The sequence below is a fragment of the Hyla sarda genome, chromosome 1 (genome assembly GCF_029499605.1).
Source record: "Hyla sarda isolate aHylSar1 chromosome 1, aHylSar1.hap1, whole genome shotgun sequence".
Taxonomy (NCBI): Eukaryota; Metazoa; Chordata; class Amphibia; order Anura; family Hylidae; genus Hyla; species Hyla sarda.
The window spans coordinates 422,037,724-422,064,731 of record NC_079189.1 but is presented as its reverse complement, the minus strand read 5'-3'; the positions used below and the strand labels follow the sequence as shown (position 1 = coordinate 422,064,731).

At 44.0% G+C, this 27,008-nt stretch overlaps 1 protein-coding gene across 3 annotated transcripts in view; it reads right to left on the bottom strand.

The window, feature by feature from the left end:
• The window catches only part of ASPHD2 (aspartate beta-hydroxylase domain containing 2), a 47,744-nt gene extending 22,866 nt beyond the window's left edge, over nucleotides 1–24,878 (bottom strand). The window contains exon 1 of one of the 3 annotated variants that reach the window (XM_056529165.1): nucleotides 24,642–24,878. The gene's annotated coding sequence lies outside the window, so the exon portion shown is untranslated. Of the gene's footprint in view, nucleotides 1–24,516; nucleotides 24,592–24,641 lie in introns of those variants that run through there. The other 2 variants (XM_056529172.1, XM_056529182.1) reach the window with 2 other exon arrangements.
• Between the last annotated feature and the right edge of the window lie 2,130 nt (nucleotides 24,879–27,008).

Below are 27,008 nucleotides of genomic sequence, written 5' to 3'. Positions count from 1 at the left end.
GTTGTGACAGGGTACAGTGGACACAGACCAGTGTGGTCTTCCATTGCTGCTGGCATCTTAAAGTGTTAACAAGTAAAGCTTAAACTTTGGCAAGCCAACACTATTTTGGTTTATAATCTAAAAAAAATCTAAAAAGTTTTCAGTATATTTTACAGCGCTCTAACTAGAAGGCCATTAATCCTGCCGTGTATTATGCGATCTGACATTTACTTTTTATCTCTCCATTCTTGCTGGTTTATGCAATTCCTGCCTCCTCAGCAGAAGCCATACTTTATATGGAATGGTAATTAAATAGAGTATACTTGTAATAACAAGATGCAGAGGATCTGAATACTTCGCTATGGCTGCTGTCATGGCATATCACTAGGATAGGTTATCACTTCATGATGGTGTACGGGGCGGGGTTCTCAGTCAACCATATGAGTAGGAACTATAGGCAATTAAAAGTACTTGAATGACACTATACAAGGAAAAAGCGACCAAGCACTGCACCGTCTGAATATACCCTTAGACAACAGGAAGTCCCAGTTCAGAACCAATGGCTCACGCTCCTTCACTTATGTATATGATGGTGATCACATCTGCAGATAGTCCATATAATGCATATATCACAGAAGAAAGAAAAAAAATTAGAGTAGGAAGGGGAAGGAAGGACGGCAGAATGGATGAAGGCAGGAAGACAGACAGACGCTGGGGCGGCACTGTTTCACGCTTTCTCAAGCCTGTAACAGGCTTAAGAAAGTGCACACTAGCGCAAAACAGTGTGTCCCCAGTGTCCATCTTTCCCCTACCTTCATATACAGATGTGAAGGAACGTGAGCCGTTGGCCCTGAACTGGGGACTTCCTGTTGTCTAAGGGTATATTCAGACGGTGCAGTGCTTGGTCGCTTTTTCCTTGTATAGTGTCATTCAAGTACTTGTAATCGCCTATAGTTCCTACACATCTGGTTGACTGAGAACCCTGCCCCGTACATCATCATGAAGTAACATAGTAAGATAGTTCATAAGGTTGAAAAAAGACCAGAGCCCATCAAGTTCAACCTATATCCCTAATGAGTCCCTACTGAGTTGATCCAGAGGAAGGCAAAAAACCTTCATACTAGAGATAAAAATTCCTTCCTGACTCCAAATATGGCATCAGAATAAATCCCTGGATCAACATTCTGTCCCTATAAATCTAGTATCCATAACCGGCTCCACTATATCTTTCTTGTACACTGGTGCCCAGTACTGTACACAGTATTCTATGTGTGGTCTGACTAGTGATTTGTACAGCAGTAGAATTATTTCCTTGTTGTGGGCATCTATGCCCCTATTGATGCACCCCATCATTTTATTTGCCTTGGCAGCAGCTGCCCGACACTGGTCACTACAGCTAAATTTAATATTAACTAAAACTCCTAAAGTCTAATTTCCATGACAGTCGTCCTAGTGATATGCCATAGTGAAGTGCATGAATGGCTGACAGCTGCTCACTTCCTTGTGGGGGTCCCAGAGATCAGACCCCCACTGATCATATAGTGATGGCTTATTGTTGACATATGCCATCACTTAATGAGATGGGAATACAAACTTCAAAAAAAATCCAAAAACAATATTGGGGGAGATTTATCAAAACCTGTCCAGAGGAAAAGTTGCTGAGTTGCCCATAGCATCAATCAGATCGCTTCTTTCATTTTTGAAAAGGGCTGTGTGAAATGAAAGAAGCAATCTGATTGGTTGCTAAGGGCAACTCAGCAACTTTTCCTCTGGACAGGATTTGATAAATCTCCCCCATTATCGTTAAACCTTTGCATGTGACTACGCATTCAGGCTAGGTTTCCAATAGTTTTTTTCTGGCAGTTTTTGTAATACTGCCACTGCAGTTTTTGAGCCAAAGCCAGAAATGTATTCAAAAGGAATAGGACATATAAAGGAAGGACTTACATTTCTCCTTCCTTATGGATCCACTTCTGACTTTGGCTCAAAAACTGCAGTGGCAGATCTCCAAAAACTGACAGAAAAAAACAAGTGGAATCCTAGCCTCAGACTGTGCAGACATCAGTGCTTTGAAATCCATTTTTCTCCACTTGCACAGAAGCTAAAATACAGCATTCATACTGTGACAGAAGAAACAACGTAAACTAGTGGTGCACAGTGTGGTCCATACAGTGCGTGCTGTGCATTTATTTTATGAAGGACTCTGCAATGGAACCTCCAGAAAAAGCCTTCAAGCAGATGTAAACAGAACCCTATCTAGACCAGATTTCCAATGAGACATTCAGTGGCCAACCTTTTGGAGAGGACAACCACTCTAGAAGACCATTTTTAATGCAGTTTCGGGAAGTGGTGCACCAAAATGAAAAGTAATGGCCTAAAAACTGAAACTGACCTAAAACTACAACTTCCAGCATGTTGTTCTATGGAGCAGTGATCTGCAACCTATAATACAAAACTTCATACAACATTGTCCTATCCTATTTTGATTTTTACAGCCCCCACCAGCTAAGCCCAACCTACCTTACACCATCATCATGGCAGATCCTTCAGCCACAATCTCAGGCACACCGGAACCCTCTCCAGCGCAGTGTAGAATAACATAATTATGGCAGCTCTTAGGTGTCACTGTAATAAGGACCTTATTACACAGGGCAAATATTGGCCAAACCGGCTGTACCACCATGTGTAATAAGGCTGGTGATCAACAAACACTTATTTGCCGACTGATTACTTTGTTTTGATCTGCACTTACAACAGACAGCCATCGGCCTGATTAAAACCACCCAGGCATCATGTATGTTCCCACATTAAGGCTGTGTTCACACGATGGAATTTCTGTGTGGAATTTCGCATTAAAATGATTTCAGTGGGATCATGCTGCACTGTGCACACGGCGGAATTTGCCAATTCCAGAGACCGCAGAAAGAACAGACATGTCTATTCTTTCTGTGGAGTCCACGCAGAAATGCATTGCTGTCTATGAAACGGTGCATTTCCTAGCGCCGGCAAATTCTGCCAGTGGTCTGCTGTCGGGGGAATGTCCGCATGGAAGTTTTCTCTTAGCCTTACGTGGAAATCTGGTGTATATTTCTACAGCAGAAAACAAAGGGAGAGCTTCAGATTTTTGGGGCAGATGTGCAGCAGATTTGTACAGGATAAGCTAGGTTGTCACTTAAAAAAGTATCCTCTATCCAAAGGATCTTCGGCTCTATGGAAGAAAGAAAGATTGCCGAACGGCTCTCCCATAGAGCTATATGGAGGGGGCGTTGCTGTGAAGGAGAGCCAGGGCTCCAAACAGGAGATTGGAGGGCCCCAGTGCTCGGACAGCCTACGATCTAAAACTTTAAAGGGGTACTCCGCCCCTAGACATCTTATTCCCTATCCAACGGCGACCCCCGCGATCTCGGCTGCGGTCATAACAGCACAGAGCAAAGTCTGTGCGTAATGGCAGGCGATGCAGGCACATCATGACGTCAAAGCTCTGCCCCATCATTACAAGTCTATAGGAGGGGGGCGTGGCAGCCATCAGGCCCCCTCACAGAGACTTGCATTTAGGGGGTGGGCCGTGACATCACGATGGGGCGTAGCCATGGCGTAACGATGCTCTAGCCCCTGTATCGCCCGTCATTATACACAAAGCGAGTTTGCTCTGTGCAGTGATGACAGCGGGGTGCTGCAGCAGAGATCACGGGGGTCTCCAGTGGCGGGACCTCCACGATCAGACATCTTATCCCCTATCCATTGGATAGGGGATAAGATGTCTAGGGGCGGAGTACCCCTTTAATAGAGCTAATTTTTGATATTGCTGTAAACATCAATGTGTATGAGGCGGATTGTCGTCAGATTTAAAATGGATTTTAGCGCAGAATTAACATCAAAGTCTGTTTCAGATCTAACCCGTGTGAACATAGCCTAACACAGTACAATACCACTGGTACTGAATAGAACTTATCCCAGGAAATTCTGTCTGAAGTAGGATAGACTGCCTCTACATGTTACACAGCCTTATTTTAGGCTAAGCAGGCTAAATATTGCTACACAAGAAAAAAATTATAATAATAAATCAGGAAACTTGACAAAGACAAGGGAGAAAGAATGCAGCAAACATTCAGGCTAGGAGATGTGTGTACATGGGGAAGGCTGGATGTGGTGAATGGATACAGTTTCACGATTTATAGAAATCTATCTTTTTTATGGAATGTGTGTCAAGAAACAACAATTTCAGGCCATTGTAAAATATAAGATAAGAAAATAAATGATAATCTGAGTTGCTGTATAAAAGATATCATGCCGTGATTCATAAATTGTTATCTAGCTGTGCCTCTCTCTCCTAAGCCTTATACGAGAAGTTATGTACTCTCTTGGGCTTTACACTATATATTTTCCAGCCGGCTTCGTTGACATCACTTACAAATCACACCGATTTTGCAACATATACGAACCATCAATGTTTCAGCCACCTAACACAGATTCCATACGAATAATCCCCCACAATTATTTACCTTTCATACAAATCCACTCATCCATATATATACAGACAACGCCTCCGATCAATGTTTCCCTAAGGCAGCGTGTAATTTGTCTGTAAATTATTCAGGACCCTGAAAGAACACACTAAAGCATCAACACTCTGCTACATCTTTTCTTCTGCCATTGGAAAGGGGGGAGACATAGACATGTTTGCTTCTTGCCTGGGTATGAACTGAACAGAGAGATGTAAGTTGTCATTGTCAGCAAGGCTCACAAATTCCCATGTTCAAGATAAGGGTACATTCATACCACGATTCTTTAATACGATGACCGGATCCGGCTGGAAGATGTGAAAACCAGGCGCTCCTGTATCCCAGCTGGACCCGGGCCGCATCTCATTCATTTGAATGGGCCCATCGGAGTCAGATGGGCCATTGGCCCATTCAAGCCCTGTATACAGTTTTGTGACCGGATTGAAAACCATAGCATACCTCGGTTTTCAGTCCAGTCATGCGCGCAGAGTCTGGCTGGGATACGCGAGCGCCCGGTTTTCACATCTCCCAGCCGGATCCGCTCACCGTATTAAAGAATTGTGGTGTGAATGCACCCTAAGGCGGAAAAAGTTCATGGAAACTGGCCTCTTACTGACTATGTTCAAAGAAGCCACTTGGCAAGATTAGTTTGCTTTGTTCATAAAATGGTTGCAAGGATCATGACAAATAATCCACCCGTGTCTTTATGCAAATGTACATCTGGTGCGATAATGGTTTCCCAAATTTGCACAGACTTGTCATAGTACACATATTGTTTATAACTGAGTACAAAGAACGTTGGGGGTCCCTACTTCAGGATGTGAAGATCAGCTTACCAGACTAAAACAACTGACCCACCTTCCTTCTCTAAACCAGCAAAGAGCACTAAAGCTAGGCCATATGCCAACATTGAATGAAGAGTCAAAAGACATTGACCAACACATGTCCCAAATCACCCAAAGCATAAAGGCCCCTACACGCATACATACATTTTATCAGAACAATCTGACTTTCTATTGTATATGTGGGGCCTATTGACTCCCCCAAATCGATGAAGTCATGGAAGAGAAGTTTTGGATAGTGTGGAATTCAACTGCATAATCTTTTTTGTTTACAGGGAGATAAGCTGCCACCAGAGGTATTTGGCAGTAACATACACCCTTAATTCAGCTTATTTATGTATAGGGTTAATGGGCGAGACCATCAACCAGCAGCTATGGAAGATATATGGCCACCATTAAGCAAGGCTTGTGTAAATCTTTATTCACAACTGTTCAAATGGTTTCCAGTTTTACGTAAATAAACCCAACATACTAGAGGGAAATTTATCAACTGCTTTGTGCCAATTGCTAGTGGTGTAAAAAAGGTGTGGTGCAAAAATGATGGAGCAAGGATGTCACAAGTAAATGCCTCTTAAAAAAGGGGTACTCCGGTGAAAAACATTTTCTTTTAAATCAACTAGTACCAGAAAGTTACCGTATATACTCGAGTATAAGCCGAGTTTTTCAGCACGATTTTTCGTGCTGAAAACACCCCCCTCGGCTTATACTCGAGTGAACTCCCCCACCCGCAGTGGTCTTCAACCTGCGGACCTCCAGAGGTTTCAAAACTACAACTCCCAGCAAGCCCGGCCAGCCATCGGCTGTCCGGGCTTGCTGGGAGTTGTAGTTTTGAAACCTCCGGAGGTCCGCTGGTTGAAGACCACTGCGGCCTTCGACATCATCCAGCCCCCTCTCACCCCCCTTTAGTTCTGAGTACTCACCTCCGCTCGGCGCTGGTCCGGTGCTGCAGGGCTGTCCGGTGAGGAGGTGGTCCGGTGGGATAGTGGTTCCGGGCTGCTATCTTCACCGGGGAGGCCTCTTCTAAGCGCTTCGGGCCCGGCCTCAGAATAGTCACGTTGCCTTGACAACGACGCAGAGGTGTGTTCATTGCCAACGTACTTCTGCGTCGTTGTCAAGGCAACGCCTCTATTCCGGGCCGGAAGCGCGGAGAAGAGACGCCCCCGGTGAAGATAGCAGCCCGGACCACCTCCTCACCGGACAGTCCTGCAGGACCGGACCAGCGCCGAGCGGAGGTGAGTACTCAGAACTAAAGGGGGGTGAGAGGGGGCTGGATGATGTCGAAGGCCGCAGTGGTCTTCAACCTGGGGACCTCCGGAGGTTTCAAAACTACAACTCCCAGCAAGCCCGGACAGCCGATGGCTGCCCGGGCTTGCTGGGAGTTGTAGTTTTGAAACCTCTGGAGGTCCGCAGGTTGAAGACCACTGAGGGCGAATGATGACAAGGGGATGATGAAGGGGGGATGTGTGGGATGATAAGGGGATGATGAAGGGGGGATGTGCGGGATGATAAGGGGATGATGAAGGGGGGGATGTGTGGGATGATAAGGGGATGATGAAGGGGGGATGTGTGGGATGATAAGGGGATGATGAAGGGGGGATGTGTGGGATGATGACAAGGGGATGATGATGAGGATGTTAATGACGGGTCTGGATGATGACAGGGGGGGATGATGTATTTCCCACCCTAGGCTTATACTCGAGTCAATAACTTTTCCTGGGATTTTGGGTTGAAATTAGGGGTCTCGGCTTATACTCGGGTCGGCTTATACTCGAGTATATACGGTAAACAGATTTGTAAATTACTTCTATTTAAAATCTTAACCCTTCCAGTATTTATCAGCTGCTGTGTGCTCCATAGGAAGTTCTTTTCTTTTTAAATGTATTTAATCTGACAACAGTGCTCTTTGCTGACACCTCTGTTTGTCTCAGGAACTGTCTGCAAATCCCCATAGCAAACCTATCCTGCTCTGGACAGATCCTGAGACAGACGGAGGTGTCAGCAGAGAGCACTGAGGCCAGACTGAAAAGAAATTTAAAAAGAAAATAACTTCCTGTGGAGCATACAGCAGCTGATAAGTACTGGAAGGGTTAAGATTTTTAAATAGAAGTAATTTACAGATCTGTGTAACTTTCTGGCACCAGTTGAAAAAGTTTTTTCACTGGAGTACCCCTGTAAGTCAGCCCTTTCGGGACAGTTTTGCTTGAAAAGCAATAACATACATCTTGTGGAATAAAAAAGAATGACTATAACCCTTTTCTGAATGGGGCAGTTCTCTCAAAAGGGATGCCCCAAATGCACAGTACATGCCGGAAGCAATATCTTTTACAGAAAATAAGTGGCAGTCTTTTTAAAGAGGTGATCATTTGGAGAGGCGTTAACTGTATATGGAAAATCCCTGTAGGACATTACATAGGCCTCAGGGCTGTTAGAGGTAAAAGCCTACTAAGACGTCCTTAAGACATAGCCTATTATCTGCTTTTCAGTTTATTTATTTTTTATTTTTTATGTGAAAGTCGATTCTTGGAGGAAGAAAAAGGAAAAGGGGTATTCCAGGATTTTTTTTATTTATCTATGCTACAGGGGCTGTGAAGTTAGTGTAGTTCATAATATAGTGTCTGTACCTGTGTGTGATGGTTTTCTAACAATTCTTATGTGATTTTCACCCAATTTTTATTTTTATCAGCATACAAAATGACTGTTGTCTCAGATTTTTCCCAGGTTGCAATGCGGCAGAGACCTGACTCACTAGCAGCTGATTACAGGAAGCCTGTCTGCTTCAATGGGTGGAGCGATCGCTTGGTGGGAGAGAAAACAATCTGCAACTAATGCAACAGCTGTAGGCACCCTGATTGAAAACCACAGGTCTTTTGAATGGATGCAGCTCATCTATGTTTCAATGGGTGGGATGGCTGATGTGAGGGAGAGAGGAAAATGGAATTATGGGATTTGTAGTAAAAAAAAAAAAAAGGAAAAGTCCAGTTCACAAAAATACCAGTTCACAAAAAGCTAGCCACAGTGTTATGGTGATCTCACAACATAGCTATTTAGCCCCAAGACAAGCGCAGATCCTTCCTAATCATGTCCATTACTGTTTGCCAGGTACTAAAATCACCTTATGGTGGAAAATCCCTTTAAAGCATAAAGAAATGAAGGAACTTATTAAATGTAATCCGTTATTTTATGAAAAACGTGTTCACAGAATAAAAGTGATAAAACACTACAAAATGTACAATGTGAATGATGCAAAAATACTAAAAGCGGAAAATTTATATTTTTTTCGTTTTCTATACACACTAAATACACACTAAAAAAAAAAAAAAATTAAATAAATACCTGCCGCCCTGCAAATGGGAAAAAATTTGTAACTGTAAATTTAAAAAAATTTCCTTTCGATTTTTGCTTTGTTTTTATTCCTCCACCTATACAAACAGACAAAGCGGAATATCTGGACTAGGAGGATGTTTCTGTTGTCGCATGTAGGCTTGCTTTATTTCCATTGTGTTGTATTGACAGAATACGCTAGTGAAGAGAAAAGCTGTTTCTGTAATACACCCACTCAGGACCAGCTGCTGGGACTACAAATATTTAATGCCTGAACATGCAGCCGACCTCCTCCGTTCCTGGCACCATCACCCATGTTTCCTCTTTCTAGCAAGCACAAAGACAGACATGAGCTAAAAACAGGCACAATGAGAAGTGGCAAATAAAGGAAACAAGACGGCACCCCAATTGTACATTATAGTAACATAAAATACAAAAAAAGAGATAGCCTTACATCCACATGTATGTTATTGTGGAGAAGAATACTATAATGTACACTTATAAAAACTTTACCTAAGTAATTGAAAAATAAAATAAAGTTAAAATATTGATAAAAAGGAGGTAAGACCTTCATTCGGGAATAACACAGGTGCATGTATACTATGTACATCTTGTATTATGTACATATTTAGGGGGATGGACATGAAAGGAAGGGATGTGAAATGGGGGGGGGGGGTGTGGACATAAAATGGGGAAATATCACTGTTTATTATATCGCAATCACATATTGAAATCACAATAGTGACAACATTCAGGTCATTTTCCAAATGTATACATATTTGGGCTCGGACCTAAAAGCTCAGCAAACCATGCTTTAAGGCTAAGTTTCTACTTATTTTTGGAAAAACACCAAGAAAAACACCAATTTTCCCGCATGGCATTTTTTCGGCCAAAAACGCTGTGGCCAGATGTTAGCTGTTAATCAATGAGAAATCCCAAAATTCTTTTTCCACTTGGCATTTTTAGTTTGGCGTTTTCTCACTCTTTTTTTGGTGTTTTTCAGCTCCTTGGCGGTTTTCCAAAATTGCAGCATGTTGAGCCACTGGCGATTTTTTTAGTCAAAATCGTGGCGTTTTTCTCCCATAGAAGTCTATGAGAGTGAAAAAAATGGCAAGAAAAACGATATGTGGGTTTTAACTTTGGCGTTTTTGCAGGCGGTTTTTATTCTTTTTTGGACTTTAGCGATCCAAAAAAGTGATGGAGATACCTTTTTTAATAAAATTTCGTAGGGTACCATTAAGAAAACCAAATAAAAAAAAAGATACAGTAGTGAGGAAAAAATTGTATCTAACGAAATGTATCTTTTTTATAACAAAATTTTTATACATTTTTAAAACAGGGATCAATTTATGTGGGCGGGTGGGGACCTAAAATGTAGCCGACAATAATAAAAATGTAGCGTGTGTGTTTTTAACTTTTTTCTTAAATTTTTTTTTAGGTAATACTACTACTCCCGACATGGAACACACTGTTCCATGATGGGAGTAGTAGTACCTGTACTAATAGACAGATCGCCCGTTGCGATCCTCCTGTATAATATATAGATGCGGCGGCCGCTCTTCTATGGTCCCCTGCACTGACATATATATATATACACACACATATTCATATTTCCCACAGAGAGCTGTGATTGGCCAGATGGTTCCAGCCAATCACAGCTCTCTGTGGGAAATAGGAATATGTGTATATATATGGCCGTGCAGGGTACCATAGAAGAGCGGCCGCCGCATCCATACATTATACAGGAGGATCACAGGAGTGACATCCGCTGTGATCTTTCCTTAAAGGAGAACTCCAGAATAGAAAAATTGTCCTCCATACTGCCGGCAGTAAAAAAATAAATAGATACATACCTTCCTTCACTCCCCCGGTCATACTGCACTCAGCCAATCACCGGCCGCAGTGGCAGTGTGACGTCTTCAGCTCCGGCAGCAGGAGACTCGCCGACCACCGGCAACCAGGAAGAGGATTGCGGCGGAGACTGGAGTGGGTTACCGGAGGCACCAGGAGAGTGAAGGAAGGTATGTATCTATTTTTTTTTTTTTTACTGCCGGCAGTATTCAGGACAATTTTTCTATTCTGGAGTTCTCCTTTAACTGCAAGCATTACTACTCCCAACATTGAGCACACTCTGCTCAATGTTGGGAGCTGTAGTACCTGCATTAATAGATAGATCGCAACAGGTCGCAGGTACTACAGCTCCCATCATGGAGCAGAGTGTGCTCCATGTTGGGAGTAGTAGTACCTGCAGGTAAGAACAGATCACAGTGGGTATCACTACTGACACCCGGTGCGATCGTCCATAATATAGCAGAGATGCGGAGCGGCTCTATACAGCGCTTATGAATAGAACATCACTCATTCATATTTCTCTCAGAGAGCGTTGAATGGCTGTAACCATCCGGCCAATCCCCACTCTGGGCGGAAAATATGAATGAGTGATGTTCTATTCGCATCACTGGGCGTAGTACAGAGCAGAGATGTGAGCGCTGTATAGAGCCGCTCCGCATCTCTGCTATATTATGGACGATCGCATCGGGTGTCACGACTGACACCCGGGCAACATGTCTATTAGTACAGGTCCTACTACTCCCATCATGGAACAGTCTGTTCCATGCTGGGAGTAGTAGTACTACCTAAAAAAGAGATTTCAAAAGATTTTTAAAGAGAAGTAATTTACAGATCTGTGTAACTTTCTGAGAGGAAAAAGTAAAACACACACTTTATTAAAAAATTATTAAAATTGAGTTATAAAAAATATAAATTTCGTTAAATACATATATTTTCCATCACTACTGCATCCTTTTTTCTTTTTGGTATCCAACAAATTTTGGGTACCAAAAAAAAAACTGCCAAGGTGCAATTTCCACACAAATGAAAAAACGCCAGAAAAAACAAAAAACGACAAACAAAACAAACAAAAAAAACACCAGAGGCAGGAAATTGCACTGGCGTTTTTTCAGGCGTTTTTTTCAACCCAAAAAACGCAGGATAAAAAAAAAAGCTTAGCCTAAAGGGGTACTCGAGTGTTTTTTGTTTCAAACTTATCAGCTGCTGTATACTACAGAGGAAGTTCTTTTCTGTTTGACCACAGTGCTCTCTGCTGACACCTCTGTCCATGTCAGGAACTGTCCAGAGCAGGATAGGTTTGCTATGGGGATTTGTTCTTACTCTGGACAGTTCCTAAAATGGGCAGAGGTGTCAGCAGAGAGCACTGTGGTCAAACAGAAAAGAAATTAAAAAAGAAAATAACTTCCTCTGTAGTATACAACAGCTGATAACTACTGGAAGGGTTAAGATTTTTAAATAGAAGTAATTTACAAATCTGAATTCAGGTAGAAGACAGACATGGTGCACATCTACAATCTTGCACAATGATCTAATTGCTTCTCAGCATAATTTCAAAAACTAACAGGTTGTTAGTATATACGTTTTGATTACAAAGTAAAAAGCCCACTCGCCACGTCAAGGCCACCTATTTAGAGTGGGTCCCTAACGTCCCTAGCATAAAATGGCGTAGCACTGGGCGGCGACCACCACCGCTGCGACACCAGTTACCACAGGGGGAACGACCCACTGGCAGAGCGGCCCCAATGCCCCTCAAACCAGTCCATGGGTCGCACCTCCCTGCAGACACGGCAGCAACAGACACCGCACAGCACCACACCAGTGTGAACAGGGTGTTATAGCTCACTTACCATGCTCTCCCAGTCAGACTGGGAGGCTGCTAGGAAAGAAATGGCCCATGTGTAGCTAACTACTACTTATATAGGGTTGGGCTGAGGGGGAAGGGAAGAGTGCAGACACATGTTCAAACAAAAATAAAAAAAGAGGGGATAGAAAAAACAATGTGAATTCAGGTAGAAGACAGACATGGTGCACATCTACAATCTTGCATAATGATCTGATTGCTTCTCAGCATAATTTCAAAAACTAACAGGTTGTTAGTATATACGTTTTGATCAAAAAGTACAAAGCCCACTCGCCACGTCAAGGCCACCTATTTAGAGTGGGTCCCTAACGTCCCTAGCATAAAATGGCGTAGCACTGGGCGGCGACCACCACCGCCGCGACATCAGTGCCCACGGAGGGAACGACCCACTGGCAGAGCGGCCCCAATGCCACTCAAACCAGTCTATGGGTCGCACCTCCCCACAGACACGCCGCCACGGCAGCAACGGACGTCGCACAGCACCACACCAGTCAAAACGTATATACTAACAACCGGTTAGTTTTTGATATTATGCTGAGAAGCAATCAGATCATTGTGCAAGATTGTAGATGTGCGACCATGTCTGTCTTCGACCTGAATTCACATTGTAATTTACAAATCTGTTTAACTTTCTGGCACCAGTTGATTTAAAAAAAAAAAAAATTCCAGTGGAGTGCCCCTTTAAGGTCTGAGATAAAATTTGGAAATGATGCAAACATAGTCACTAGCTGACTAGGATGGGTCCATCATGTGAGATGTATCTTGGCAAATCATAATGTGAACCTGATTTTTTACAATGATAAAAAGGAGATATATATGTCTCCTTTTATCATTGTAATAAATCAGGTTCACATTATGTGCATATATATATATATATATATATATATATATATATTATATATGCAGAATAAAAAAAATAAAAAAGTAAGGCATCCCAGCAGTCACCCCCCCCCCCAATCATTTATCTCCTATCTTGTAGGTACTGCTGGAATAAGGACCTCAGATTGTGAACCCACAGAAATGAAAGTCGTTGTCTATTTCATCATATTCTGTCTTTACACAGGAGTATTCATGGAGGCTATGTGACTCTATGCACGGCCGGCCATATAGGTTCAGTGCAGCTTTGTTATTATGTAGTCATGAGCTCTTTTATGACTTCCACAATCACCCTGTTACCTTGTAATAAACCCAACACCTCCGCCATGTGTGATCTATGGGTACAGACATACAACATACCATTGATAGACTTATAATAGAGCTACATTGCCTGCCTGCTCTTCCCTGAGACTATACGACCTATGACCTTTGACGCTAATGAGATATTACAGCAGGAGTAATGGGATGCTATAACTATAGACTGTTTTCTGCTGGATCTTGTAGGATCCTCTGCATAATCAATACTCGCATACAATAGATGTGAGCGTGACAGGACCAGCAAAGCATCCGTGTATGAAGGCCTTACAACTTTTCCCTGACAAATGGTGTTGGGGAGAGATGGATCGGACAAGAATCGAAAATCAACAGCCTGATCCTTTTTGCCCTTGGGGAGAACTATCACAGTGGCTTACCCTCTATGTCCCTATATATATATATAAATATATATATGGAGGGAGAAGGAGAGAGCTGTCAGCTGAACAAGAAATCGTATGTTAAATGACAAGTTTAAAGCACAATGTCATCAGTCTTAGGATAGCTATAAATCTGACCAAACTGATGGATAGAAAGTAATTTATCTGGTTTTAAAGGGGTACTCCGCCCCTAGACATCTTATACCCTATCCAATGGATAGAGGATAAGAGGTCTGATTACGGGGTTCCCGCAGCTGCGGCACACAAGGCATCCAGTGCCAGATGACTGGCGATGCGGGGCGGAGGCTCGCAATGTCACAGCCACACCCCACTCGTACTGTCATGACCACGCCCCCTCAATGCAAGTATATGGGAGGGGGCGTAACAGCTGTCACTCCCCCTCACATAGACTTGCATTGAGGGGGCATGGCCGTGACGTCACGAGCCTCCGGCAGAGCACCCAACACTAAACGAATGCCGGGTGCAGCAGGGAGATCCTGTGGCGCGATGACCGTGATCAGACATCTTATCCCCTATCCTTTGGATAGGGGATAAGATGTCTAGGGGTGGAGTGCCCCTTTAAGCCACAATTGGTTCATGAAAACAGACCACCTAACCAAAGTCCCACGGGGAGGGGTGGTTTTGGAGAGATAACTGTTGGCTGAACAAGCATTTGTCTGACAGCTGTCTATTATGTATCTTCTTAAGTCTACTCTAGTCTTTCTACTGGCAAGAGTTCACATCCCATAAAGGGGTCCTGGGACAAGGCCCTTTATAATAGAGTATGTTACTAATACTCCAATAATGCAAAAAGAATGAATAATGCAGAATATCTTTTTGCAGAGCTTCAAAGTTGGTTACAACCTACTGTCAGTTAATAATCTATGGGTAGAATCCAATCTTGTCTGTGATCTCATTCACCAGGGGCAGGAAGGGGACACGCTATAGTTTATTAACTTATGTATCATACATGTGGTACCACATGGAAAACGGAATGACACGTCACTCTTTATGCAAGGTCTTGCTTTAAAAGGGTACTCCACTGGCCAGCGTGGAGCGAAATATTCCGAACGCTGTTTTCGCACTGCAGGGGTCACACCCCCTCCCATAGACTTGCTTTGAGGGGGAGTGGCCTTGACGTCATGAGGGGGTGTGCCCGACCCACGCAGCGCAAAAACAGCGTTTGGAACATTAAGTTCCACGTTGGCCAGTGGAGTACCCCTTTATGGCTACCTTTGAAAGGAACAGGAATCTGCAGTTCAGAGAGGACTCCAGCGCAGCAGCCAGGAATGAGGAAAGCTTAGGTCCGAGAACTGGACACCATGGGCGCAGTGGTGTTAGAGCCGCCACACTGAAGGGCTTCCATGGCACAGCCACACTAAAAATACCACCACAAAATCCATTCTCATTTTTAGTTGTTATTTTCAGGATGGTTTTTGCCCGAATGATAAAGTCTTTTTGAGGAAGATTTAATGCAGGAAGCAGTTTTATGTTTTCGCGTGTAAATAGGGAAGGATTCTGCTACACGGGCTTGGATTTTGTCAAATTTAGATATATGGAAGAGAGCTCTGTTCCTTGAATATTTTATTCTATTATATTTTGACCTTGATAGAACAAGAACAAACTCACAGCCAGAGAATTAGCATTATGTTGCAAATATTTAAAGATAAAAAAAATGAAGCTTATTGAAACAAGCAATGAATACTGATCAGGCATACCATTAAAACCACTGGCCTAATAATGTGTCAGTCCCATCTTACTGCCAAAAGTGCTACAGCTTGTCAAGGCATGAAATGCAAAAGACCTGTGAGGGTGTCCAGTGATATCTAGCACCAAGTCCTTATATTTCTGTAAATTGTGGGGCACGTTCTCAATGGATCACACTTGTTTTCCTAGACGGCCTTAATATTTTGTCCCTTAACAACTGTTTTTTTTAGTGTAGCAGTGGGCATTACCTGGTGAGTGATACATATCAAAGTTCTAGGCCCATGAATACCAGTATCCAAGGTTTCCCAGCAGAACATCACACTGCCTCTGCTGGTTTCACATCCAGTTGCCATCTTTTTCCAAGTAAGGCCAGGTTGACATCTGTGTCGGGGCTCCATTCAGGTAGCTCCGTTCACAGAATCTGTCAAAACAAAAGGACATGAGCAAGAGAAAAAAATACTGCAAGCACCAATGTTTTCTCCGCTCAAATCCTGCCAATAAATGGACACCAGAAAGAACCTCACCAAAAGTCAATGGGATGTGTCAGGATCCGATTTGTCTGATGGGAAACGAACTGTTTATCTCACTTTTTTTCCCCTGAGGGTGACATGGCTCCCGAACAGAACTCTGATGCAGATGTGAACCTTATCTAAGGCAAACTTCACATTGCATTAGTGCTCCTGTTAGTTGAATATAGAGATTTAACATTTCCAGACAGGGAAATCAACATTTTTTTTTTCGATAAAAAATTAATAAATGCAGAACGGAGTTATTTTACGAATAAAAAAAAACTAAAAACAAACAATGAACTAGTCTGCCAGACTCTGAAAATAGCCAAACATTGGCTGTGATGGGGGGAGAACATTAAAGGAAAACTGTCACATATTTTCTCCCGCACTATCCACAGGTATTGGTGGATAGTGCGGGAGACGCTGATTAAAACGAGCCCTACCTTGGTCTGATCCGCGCCGCCGTTCGCCCGCAATTGTAGTTTTAATCTCTGTGTATATCCTGCTGTAACTGGCAAAGGCGGTGCTTCTGCGGGCTAACGGACACTGACGTCAGCGCCGCTCATGAATATTCATCCCTCCTGTTCTCCCTCTCTTCGCCGCTCCTAACCAGAGGGAGGGATGAATATTCATGAGCGGCGCTGACGTCAGTGTCAGTTAGCCCGCAGAAGCACCGCCTTTGCCAGTTACAGCCGGATATACACAGAGATTAAAACTACAAGTGCGGGCGAACGACGGCACGGATCAGACCAAGGTAGGGCTCGTTTTAATCAGCGCCTCCCGCACTATCCACCAATACCTGTGGATAGTGCGGGAGAAAATATGTGACAGTTTTCCTTTAATAGGAATCAGATCTGAGATGACAGAAACATACAGTCATGGCAGTAAATGTTGGCACCCCTGAAGTTTTCTAGAAAATGAAGTATTTCACACAGAAAAGGATTGCAGTAACACGTGTTTTGCTATACACATGTTTATTCCCTTTGTGTGTATTGGAACGAAACAAAAAAAGGGAGGGAAAAAAAGTGGACAAAATTGGACATAATGTCACACCAAACTCCAAAAATGGGTTGGACAAAATTATTGGCACCCTTAACCTAATTTTAAGCTCTCTCCACAGGTGTTCAATGGGATTTAGATCTGGACTCATTGCTGGCCACTTCAGAACTTTCCAGCGCTTTGTTGCCATCCATTTCTTGGTGCTTTTTGACATATATGCACCTATAATTCTCACCACAAAAATGACTACCATAAATAGCAAAAATAGATAAACTTTATTAATAGAAAAAAAATATTTCAACAACTGGACAGACAACCCCCAACCCATAAAATACATATACCACAAAACTTGCATGGGATCCCTGGTCACATTAAACATAATAGTGGAGTATGCCAAATAACAAGAATACCTCTCCATACAACACTGTAAGGCAATGTCAACAATAGACCCTATAAGATCAATGTAATACATCAGATCAATACATTACCTGTGACGGGCATACTTCCAGTGGCCATCCGGGGACCCTGTGCACCCTCAACAAACGTCGTTTCGTCAGGAGGCTTTTTGACATATGTTTGGGGTCATTGTCCTGCTGGAAGACCCAAGATCTCGGACGCAAACCCAGCTGTCTGACACTGGGCTGTACAATGCGACCCAAAATCCGTTGGTAATCCTCAGATTTCATGATGCTGTGCACACATTCAAGGCACCCAGTGCCAGAGGCAGCAAAACAACCCCAAAACATCATTGAAACTCCATCATATTTCACTGTAGGTACTGTGTTCTTTTCTTTGTAGGCCTCATTCCATTTTCGGTAAACAGTAGAATGATGTGCTTTACCAAAAAGCTCTATGTTGGTCTCATCTGTCCACAAGACGTTTTCCCAGAAGAATTTTGCTTGCTCAAGTTCATTTTGGCAAAATGTAGTCTTGCTTTTTTATGTCTCTGAGTCTGCAGGACAGCTTGAATATCTTTGGAACTTGTTTGGGGCTGCTTATCCACCATCCGGACTATCCTGCGTTGACACCTTTCATCAATTTTTCTCTTTCGTCCACGCCCAGGGAGATTAGATACAGTACCATGGGTTGCAAACTTCTTGATAATGTTGTGCAATGTGAACAAAGGCAAATCTAGATCTCTGGAGATGGACTTGTAACCTTGAGATTAGGGGTGTGAATCGCCAAGAATTTGGCGATACGATTCGAGTCGCGATACCAGTGTGGCGATTCGATATATCCCGATGTATCGCGATACCGTCTAGGTGACGATACATCACGATATATCCCGGTACATCGCCCACCTGGGAGCATTCATAGATCCCAATAGACGCCGCTGTCAGCTTTGACAGTGGCGATCTAGTAGTCCAACGCGCACTTTTCTCATTTTATCCCGTCCGGGCTGCAAAATAAAAGAAAACACACTTTCTCTTACCTGCCAACGAGCCCCCGGAGCTTCGGTACACTCCGGTACAGGTGTTCGGTCCCCGGGCTGTATTCTTCTTACTTCCTGTTAGCCTGGCACGTCACATGGAGCCTCAGCCTATCACCAGCAGAGGCGGGACATCGCTGCGGCCGGTGATAGGCTGAAGCTCCGTGTGACGTTCCGGGCTAACAGGAAGTAAGAAGAATACAGCCCGGGGACCGAACACCTGTACCGGAGTGTACCGGAGCTCCGGGGGCTCGTTGGCAGGTAAGAGAAAGTAGGTTTTCTTTTATTTTGCAGCCCGGTCGGGATAAAACGAGAAAAGTGCGCGCCGGCCTACTCCTTTAATAGCCAGCCGCGGCGATCGCCGCATGCTGGCTATTAGCGGCGGCCCCCGACTACTGAGAACAGCCGGGGGCTGCAGAGTATGGAGCGGGCACGAGTCCGTAGCCCGCTCCATACACAAAGCAGTGCACCGCATGCTGGATACTAGCGGCGGTGATGCATCAGCGGCCCCCGGCTACTGAAATCAGCCGGGGGTCGCAGAGTACGGAGCGGGCACGAGTCGGAGCCTGCTCCATACACCCAGAGCACTGCGGCGTCAGATCCGGCCTGCCCGGCTCCACAAATGTGGAACTTGTATCTCCTGATGCCCGGGACATGCTGTTCCGGGCGTCAGGAGATACAAATTCAATATCGCCAAATGAAAAAAATCGCGATAATCGCACAAATCGATTTTTTCTTACATCCCTACTTGGGATTGTTGATGTTTTCCCACAATTTTGATTTTCAAAGTCCTCAGACAGTTTTCTTCTCCTCTTTCTGTTGTCCATGCTTAGTGTGGCACACACAGACACACAATGCAAAGACTAAGTGAACTTCTCTCCTTTTTATCTGCTTTCAGGTGGGATTTTTATATTGCCCACACCTGTTACTTGCCCCAGGTGAGTTTAAAGGAGTATCACATGCTTGAAACAATCTTATTTTTCCACAATTCAGAAAGGGTGCCAATAATTTTGTCTAGCCAACGTTCGAGTATGGTGACATTGGCCCTCATTTACTATTCTAAACCCGACTTGTTTTGTCGGGTTTTTTGTCGCATCTTTGTCTGCGACATGCGCCAGTCTGCGACACGATGCAACATTTTTTCCCCGACGGACCCGATGTGGATTCTCCCAAACCCGAAAAAGGGGCGTAACCCGACATTTCTGAGCTTTCCGACGTATTTATAAAGCTTTTCAACCCTAATTTGTTCAATTGTTGTGGATTTTTTCCCCGACAACTCAGAGGAGTTGGAAAAAAAGCCAAAAAGACGCACATGCGACAAACAGGATGCGACATAATAATAAATACCAGGGGGAAAAAGCAATCGGGTAAGAAAGCAACATAGACTTGCAACCCGATTTTCTAAGTAAATGAGGGCCATTATGTCCAATTTTCTTTTTTTTCTCAGTTTTTTGGTTTCGTTCCAATACACACAAAGGGAATAAACATGTGTATAGCGAAACATCTGTTACTGCAATAATTTTCTGTGAGAAATACTTCATTTTCTAGAAAAATTTCAGGGGTGCCAACATTTATGGCCATGACTGTAGAATGTGTTGGCAGATAAGAGCCATAACGGACCATCTAGTCTGCCCTATATTCTGAATCCTATGAATAGTCCTTGTCCCTATCTTATATGAAGGATAGCCTTATACCTATCTCTATCTTATATGGAGGATAGCCTTATACCTATTTCTATCTTATATGAAGGATAGCCTGATGCCTATCCCATGCATGCTTAAAGGAGTACTCTGTCCCTACCCATCTTATCCCCTATCCGAAGGATAGGTGATAAGATGTCTGATCGCGGGGGTCCCGTTGTTGGCAACCCTCGTGATCTCGGCTGTGGCACCCCGCTGTCGTCACTGCACAGAGCAAACTCACTGTGCATAATGACGGGCGATACAGGGGCCGGAGCATCAGGACGTCGCGGCTCTGCCACGATGCTCCAGCCCCTGTATCGCCCGTCATTACGCACAGAGTGAGTTTGCTCTGTGCAGTGATGACAGCGGGGTGCCACAGCCGAGATCACTGGGGTCCCTAGTGGCGGGACCCACGCGATCAGACATCTTATCCCCTATCCGTTGAATAGGGGATAAGATGTCTAGGGGCGGAGTATCCCTTTAAACTCCTTCACTGTATTTACAGCTGCTACTCCTGCAGGAAGGCTATTCCATGCATCCACTACTCTCTCAGTAAAGTTATACTTCCTGATATTACTTTTAAACCTTTGCCCCTCTAATTTAAAACTCTTGTGTCCTCTTGTGGTAGTTTTTCTTCTTTTAAATATGCTCTCCTCCTTTACCGTGTTGATTCCCTTTATGTATTTAAAAGTCTCTATTATATCCCCTCTGTCTCTTCTTTCATCCAAACTATACATGTTAAGGTCCTTTAACCTTTCCTTGTAAGTTTTATCCTGCAATCCATGTACTAGTTTATTAGCTCTTCTCTGAACTCTCTCTAGAGTATCTATATTCTTCTGGAGATACGGCCTCCAGTACTGCGCACAATACTCCAAATGAGGTCTCACCAGTGTTCTGTACAGCGGCATGAGCACTTCTCTCTTTCTACTGCTTATACCTCTCCCTATACATCCAAGCATTCTGCTAGCGTTTCCTGCTGCTCTATTACATTGTCTTCTTACCTTTAAGTCTTCTGAAATAATTACTCCTAAATCCCTCTCCTCAGATACTGAGGTCAGGGCTGTATCAAATATTCTATATTCGGCCTGAGGATTTTTACGCCCCAGGTACATTATCTTGCACTTATCCACATTAAATTTCAGTTGCCAGAGTTCTGACTATTCTTCTAGTTTGCCTAAATCCTTTTCCATTTGGCGTATCCCTCCAGGAACATAAACTCTTCCAAACCTTCCTTCCTCTGTTTCTAACTTCAATCAACGACTGTAATACGAACAAGATGGAGCCCAGCCATATCCAAACTAAACTGAAACCTTTTTCCTGCAGCGCCCCTAGAGACAGAAATGCATATGGCTCTTTAAAAATTGCATTTTCAGTGTCCCTGTCTTCAGGCAAGACTTGCAAAGATCCTCAGAGGTCTTTTATAAAGGTCTAAATGTTACATACGGTAGTTCGAATTCTGTTATAAGCAGATTTTTTTTTTTTTTTATAATTCCTTACTCTATTTTTATCGCTATGACTACTACTATTTTTGTATTTCCTCTTAGCAACTTTTAAAACCAATCAAGTTTATCATGGAGTGTAGAGTTAGCAGTCATACCAGTGTCATCAGAAGACCCACAGGCACCTCTGCTTTATAGGAAGCAAAATAGGAGATGGGGAATGTCTTACAGATTTTGTATACCCCCTAAAGGCATTGGCTAATGGCATAAATCTGTTTTTAAAAACGGGGCAGACTGGGTTAAAGAGATAAGCATCATTCACCGGCACCGCTGCCCTTCTGACGCTGCCCAGTTCCCTGCTAGTCTCCAGCTCCCTTTACCACACACATGAAATACTGTTCACTGGCTGTGAAGATAGGGTTAGAAAGGACCCAAGCACTGGTAGTCCATGTTCACACAGCTGGAAATGTACGGAATATCCGCTGGAAAATCCAGGCAGACATTCTGCACCTTTGGTTGTTTCAGCAGCGCTAAGACGGCTCGGAATAATGTTCCCTCCCTAGTCTGCATTTCTGAGCAGAATCGGCAGAAACATTAAATAGGTTCAATGTTTCTGTGGATGCCAGAATCAGGGTTTCTGCGGCGGAACTTCTTCCGTGTAGGAGAATCCCATTGACGCTAATGGGACTCTGCTGCAGAGGAATTTGTTAGCAGAATATTCCTGGAAAATTTCTGTTTATAAATTTCGCAAAGGGGAACATGACCTTAGGAAGACAGTAGCCTATAGTAAGAGCTGCCAATTACTGAGAAGGACCGCCCACTTGACTACTTAGCATGAGCAGAGACTGACATGACTAAATGACTAGTCATCCTGAAACTTTTCCTATCAATCTATATATCAATCTGCTCAGCTTCTACTGTTCTATCACATGATGCCTGCAGATTGGACTGCATTTTTTGTGTGACAGGTTACTTTTAAATGGATAAATTCTGGTATACTTCAAGAGCTTAATCTTTTTTCCCCCCAGATTATAGCAGCAGGACCTGGTTCCAGATACTTATGTACACTGTATCCATTTCTAAAACAGATAAGACTTATAATTACAATATTACGTTACATACAGAGAGAAATGACCCTCGGTAAGGCCTTGTATTCCCTTATAGTGTTCCTCAGCTGGTGGTTCTCCAGCTGTCGCAATACTACAACTTCCAGCAAGCCCTTGCAGCCTTCGGGAATTGGGATTTGTAGTTTTCAAACAGATAGAGAGCCACAGCTTGGGAAACACCATCGTACTATTTTTATGAAATTGCCCAGATGGCTCTCAGACCTAGAGTAATGATGAGATCCATTCTTAAAGGGGTAGTCCAGTGCTGAAAAACTTATCCCCTATCCTAAGGATAGGGGATAAGTTTCAGATCGCTGGGGATCTGACCGCTGGGGCCCCATGCGATGTCCTGTACGGGGCCCCAGCAGAACTCCGGAAGTGGGCTTTTTGACCACTGTGCGAAGCAGCGGCTGACACGCCCCCTCAATACAACTCTATGGCAGAGCTGGAGCGTTGCCTTTGGCAATCTCCAGCTCTGCCATAGCGATGTATTGAGGGGGTGTGTCAGCCGCCGCTTTGTGCAGTGGTCAACACCCGCTATCTGGCCAGCGTGCCGGGGCCCCGTACAGGAGATCGCGGGGGCCCCAGCGGTCTGACCCCCCGTGATCTGAAACTTAGGATAGGGGATACGTTTTTTTTTTTTAATTAGTTTTATTATTGATACAATACATTTAACATTTTACAGAATTACACAATTCCCTTCTAAATGACTCCAACAATTACATACTTAAATACATCCCATTCATCTTCCATACATTGGTGCTATCGTCTTCCTTTGTCTTTTTAATCAACGTCTGTCTATCTAGTGTAGATAGACAGGGGATACGTTTTTAAGCACTTGACTACCCCTTTAATATGGATCGCAATAAGTCAACAAGCCCCCAGCCTCCCAGTAGTTGCCACTTACAATGACATCATTAATCCACATAGCTTCTGCCGTGATGACTTATAGATCTAGACTGTCTTCTGCAAACAAGAATATATTTATCAAAAATTAGCGCAATTCGCCAAGCAGAAATGCAGATCCTTGACCCTCCAAGAGATAGCCTGTGAGTGGCTTACTGTTCCCATGACAACAGCCTGAGCCAATCCCAGTCATTTTCAAGTGATATCTGGTTTTCTACAGGTTAAACAAAATAATCAAATTTCTACTACTATTATATCATAACACCAAACAAAAGTTATCCTAACAAAAAATTATTCATTCCAACACCGAACCCTACAAGAAGGGCCTATGGTGCAGCCCCATTAAATTTTCCAAAGCAAAGCCACGGTAAACGCCGTTGCACTTGAGAGTGACCATAAATTGTGTTGGTATGGGCGTCTATGAGAGCTGCCTGCTGCTAGGTGTACCCATGGGGCCCCCAAATAGATGTGATCACTGACATACAAGGACTGGACAGCCCAGCCGAACCCTCCGCAAACAGCTTACGGCTGGAGCACTGCTGCAGATAGCTCTACCTGGTTAGCATACATATTGCACTTAATCACCCACCCCCAGAAATTACCAGTGCATGGGAAAAGACACAGCCATGGGTGCCCTGGGCTGGGATGCCATAATCTGCAGTGCTTTTACATAACCTAGTCCCATCTGCCTGTGCAGATTACTGCTGGGGATTATTCACACAGCACCTAGGATGCAGTTTAAAGAGCCCTATGCAGCAGTGCTGGGATCTCAGCCCCATAATAAACAATGGCAAATCAATAGGAAGCCCAGTCACCTTCTGCTGCCTGTCAACAAAGGGCCATCATGCGATCCAGAGGCTGAGGCTCCCCAGCAGCACTCCACGGTGACAGCATTGACACATCATGCAGTGGATGCATTAGAAGGCTGCAGTTACTATACCTTCTATCAGAATGCTGTGGGATGATGCTGGTTAGATCTTCTCACTCTGCTCATGTCTCACCCTGTCACTCGTTTTTTTCTATACACTCATTTAAATACGTACGTACATTGCAGTAAAATCCCCTATCCAACCTGCTGCATTATCTCCGGCTCACACGGAGCCTTTAAATCCAGGCTGGAAGCTAGATCCTAGTGGTGGGCTCTAGGACCTGAGCTGACGTCACGGTCATGTGACCGGTCACGTGCCGGGGGAGGGGCCCCCTCCCGCTCTGTTTGTAATGGTGCGTGCAGTGTGTGTGAGGAAATGGTGTGTATGAATTGTGTGTGTGTGCGCCTGTGACTGCGGTACAGTTGCGTGTGTGTGTGGTATATAGAGGAGAGGTGTGAGTGGTGTATAGAGGAGGTTTGTGTGGTGTATAGAGGAGAGGTGTGAGTGGTGTATAGAGGAAGTGTGAGTGGTGTATAGAGGAGAGGTGTGTGTTCATGAGACTCCAGTACAGTTGTGTGTGGGAGCAGAGCTGAATGTGTGTTTGTGGTGAGTTGTGTGTGTGTGGTGCATAGAGGAGAGGTGTGTTTGTGCATGCATGCATCTGCAGTACAGTCGTGTGTGCCGAGTGTGGAAACAGCTGTGTGTGTGGTGTATAGAGGAGAATTGTGTGTTAACATGCAAATGACTGCAGTATAATTGTGAGTGTGGGAGCAGAGCTGAATGTGTGTGAGTGCTGTACAGCTGTGTGAATAGAGGAGGTGTGAGTGCATGTGACTGCAGTACAGTTGTGTGTGCCGAGTGTGGAAACAGCTGTGTGTGTGGTGTATAGAGAATTGTGTGTTAACATGCATATGACTGCAGTACAATTGTGAGTGTGGGAGCAGAGCTGAATGTGTGTGAGTGCTGTACAGCTGTGTGGTGAATAGAGGAGGCGTGAGTGCATGTGACTGCAGTACAGTTGTGTGTGCAGAGTGTGGAAACAGAGCTGTGTGTGTGGTGTATAGAGGAATATTGTGTGTTAACATGCATATGACTGCAGTACAATTGTGAGTGTGAGGGCAGAGCTGAATGTGTGTGAGTGCTGTACAGCTGTGTGGTGAATAGAGGAGGTGTGAGTGCATGTGACTGCAGTACAGTGGTTTGTGTGTGTGTGGAAGCAGAACTGAATGTGTGTGTGTAGGGGGGTTGTATGGTGCAAAGCTGAATGTGTGTCTGTGGTGTATAAAGGAGTTTGTGTGTGGTGCATAGAGGAGAGGTGTGCGTGTCTGGGAGCAGAGCTGAATGTGTGTGTGGTGCATAGAGGAGAGCTGTGTGTGGTGTATAGAGGAGAGGTGTGTCTGGGAGCAGAGCTGAATGTGTGTGTGGTGCATAGAGGAGAGTTGTGTGTGGTGTATAGAGGAGAGGTGTGCAGTACATTTGTGTGTGCCGAGTGAGAAAGCAGAGCTGAATGTCTGTGTGGTGTAAAGAGGAGAGTTGTGTGTTTACATGCATATGACTGCAGTATAATTGTGTGTGTGGAGTGTGGGAGCAGAGCTGAATGTGTGTGTGTGTGTGTGTGTGTGTGTGCTGTACTGCTGTGTGTAATGAATAGAGGAGGTGTGTGTGAGACTACAGTACAGTTTGTGTGTGGAAGCACAACTGAATGTGTGTGTGTGGGGGGTATGGAGCAGAGCTGAATGTGTGCACATGCATGTGAATGCATGACAGCAGTGTGTGTAGGGTGTATGGAGCCGTGCTGAGTGTGCATTTATGTGCATGTGACTGCAGTACAGGTGTGTGTTTGTAGGGTGTATGGAGCGGAGCTGAATGTGTGCATGTGACTGCAGTACAGGTGTGTGTGTGTAGGTGTATGGAGCAGTTCTGAATGTGTGAGCATGTGACTGCATAACAGCTGTGTGTGTGTAGAGCATAGGGAGCAGAGCTGAATGTATGTGACTGCAGTATAGGTGTGTGTCTATAGCGTGTATGGAGCTGAGCGGAATCTGTGCATGTGACAGCAGTACAGGTGTGTGTGTGTGTGTGTAGCAGAGCTATGTGTGTCTGAAATAGAGATCACTTTTAAAGGGGTACTCCAGTGGAAAACTTTTTTTGTTAAATCAACTGGTGTCAGAAAGTTAAACAGATTTGTAAATTCCTTCTATTAAAAAATCTTAATCCTTTCAGTACTTATTAACTGCTGAATACTACAGAGGAAATTATTTTTTCTTTCTTTTAAATACATTGCTTTCTGCTGACATCATGACTAGAGATGGGCGAACTTACAGTAAATTCGATTCGTCACAAATTTCTCGGCTTCCCAATTGATGACTTTTCCTGCATAAAGTAGTTCAGCTTTCAGGTGCTCCGGTGGGCTGGAAATGGTGGATACAGTCCTAGGA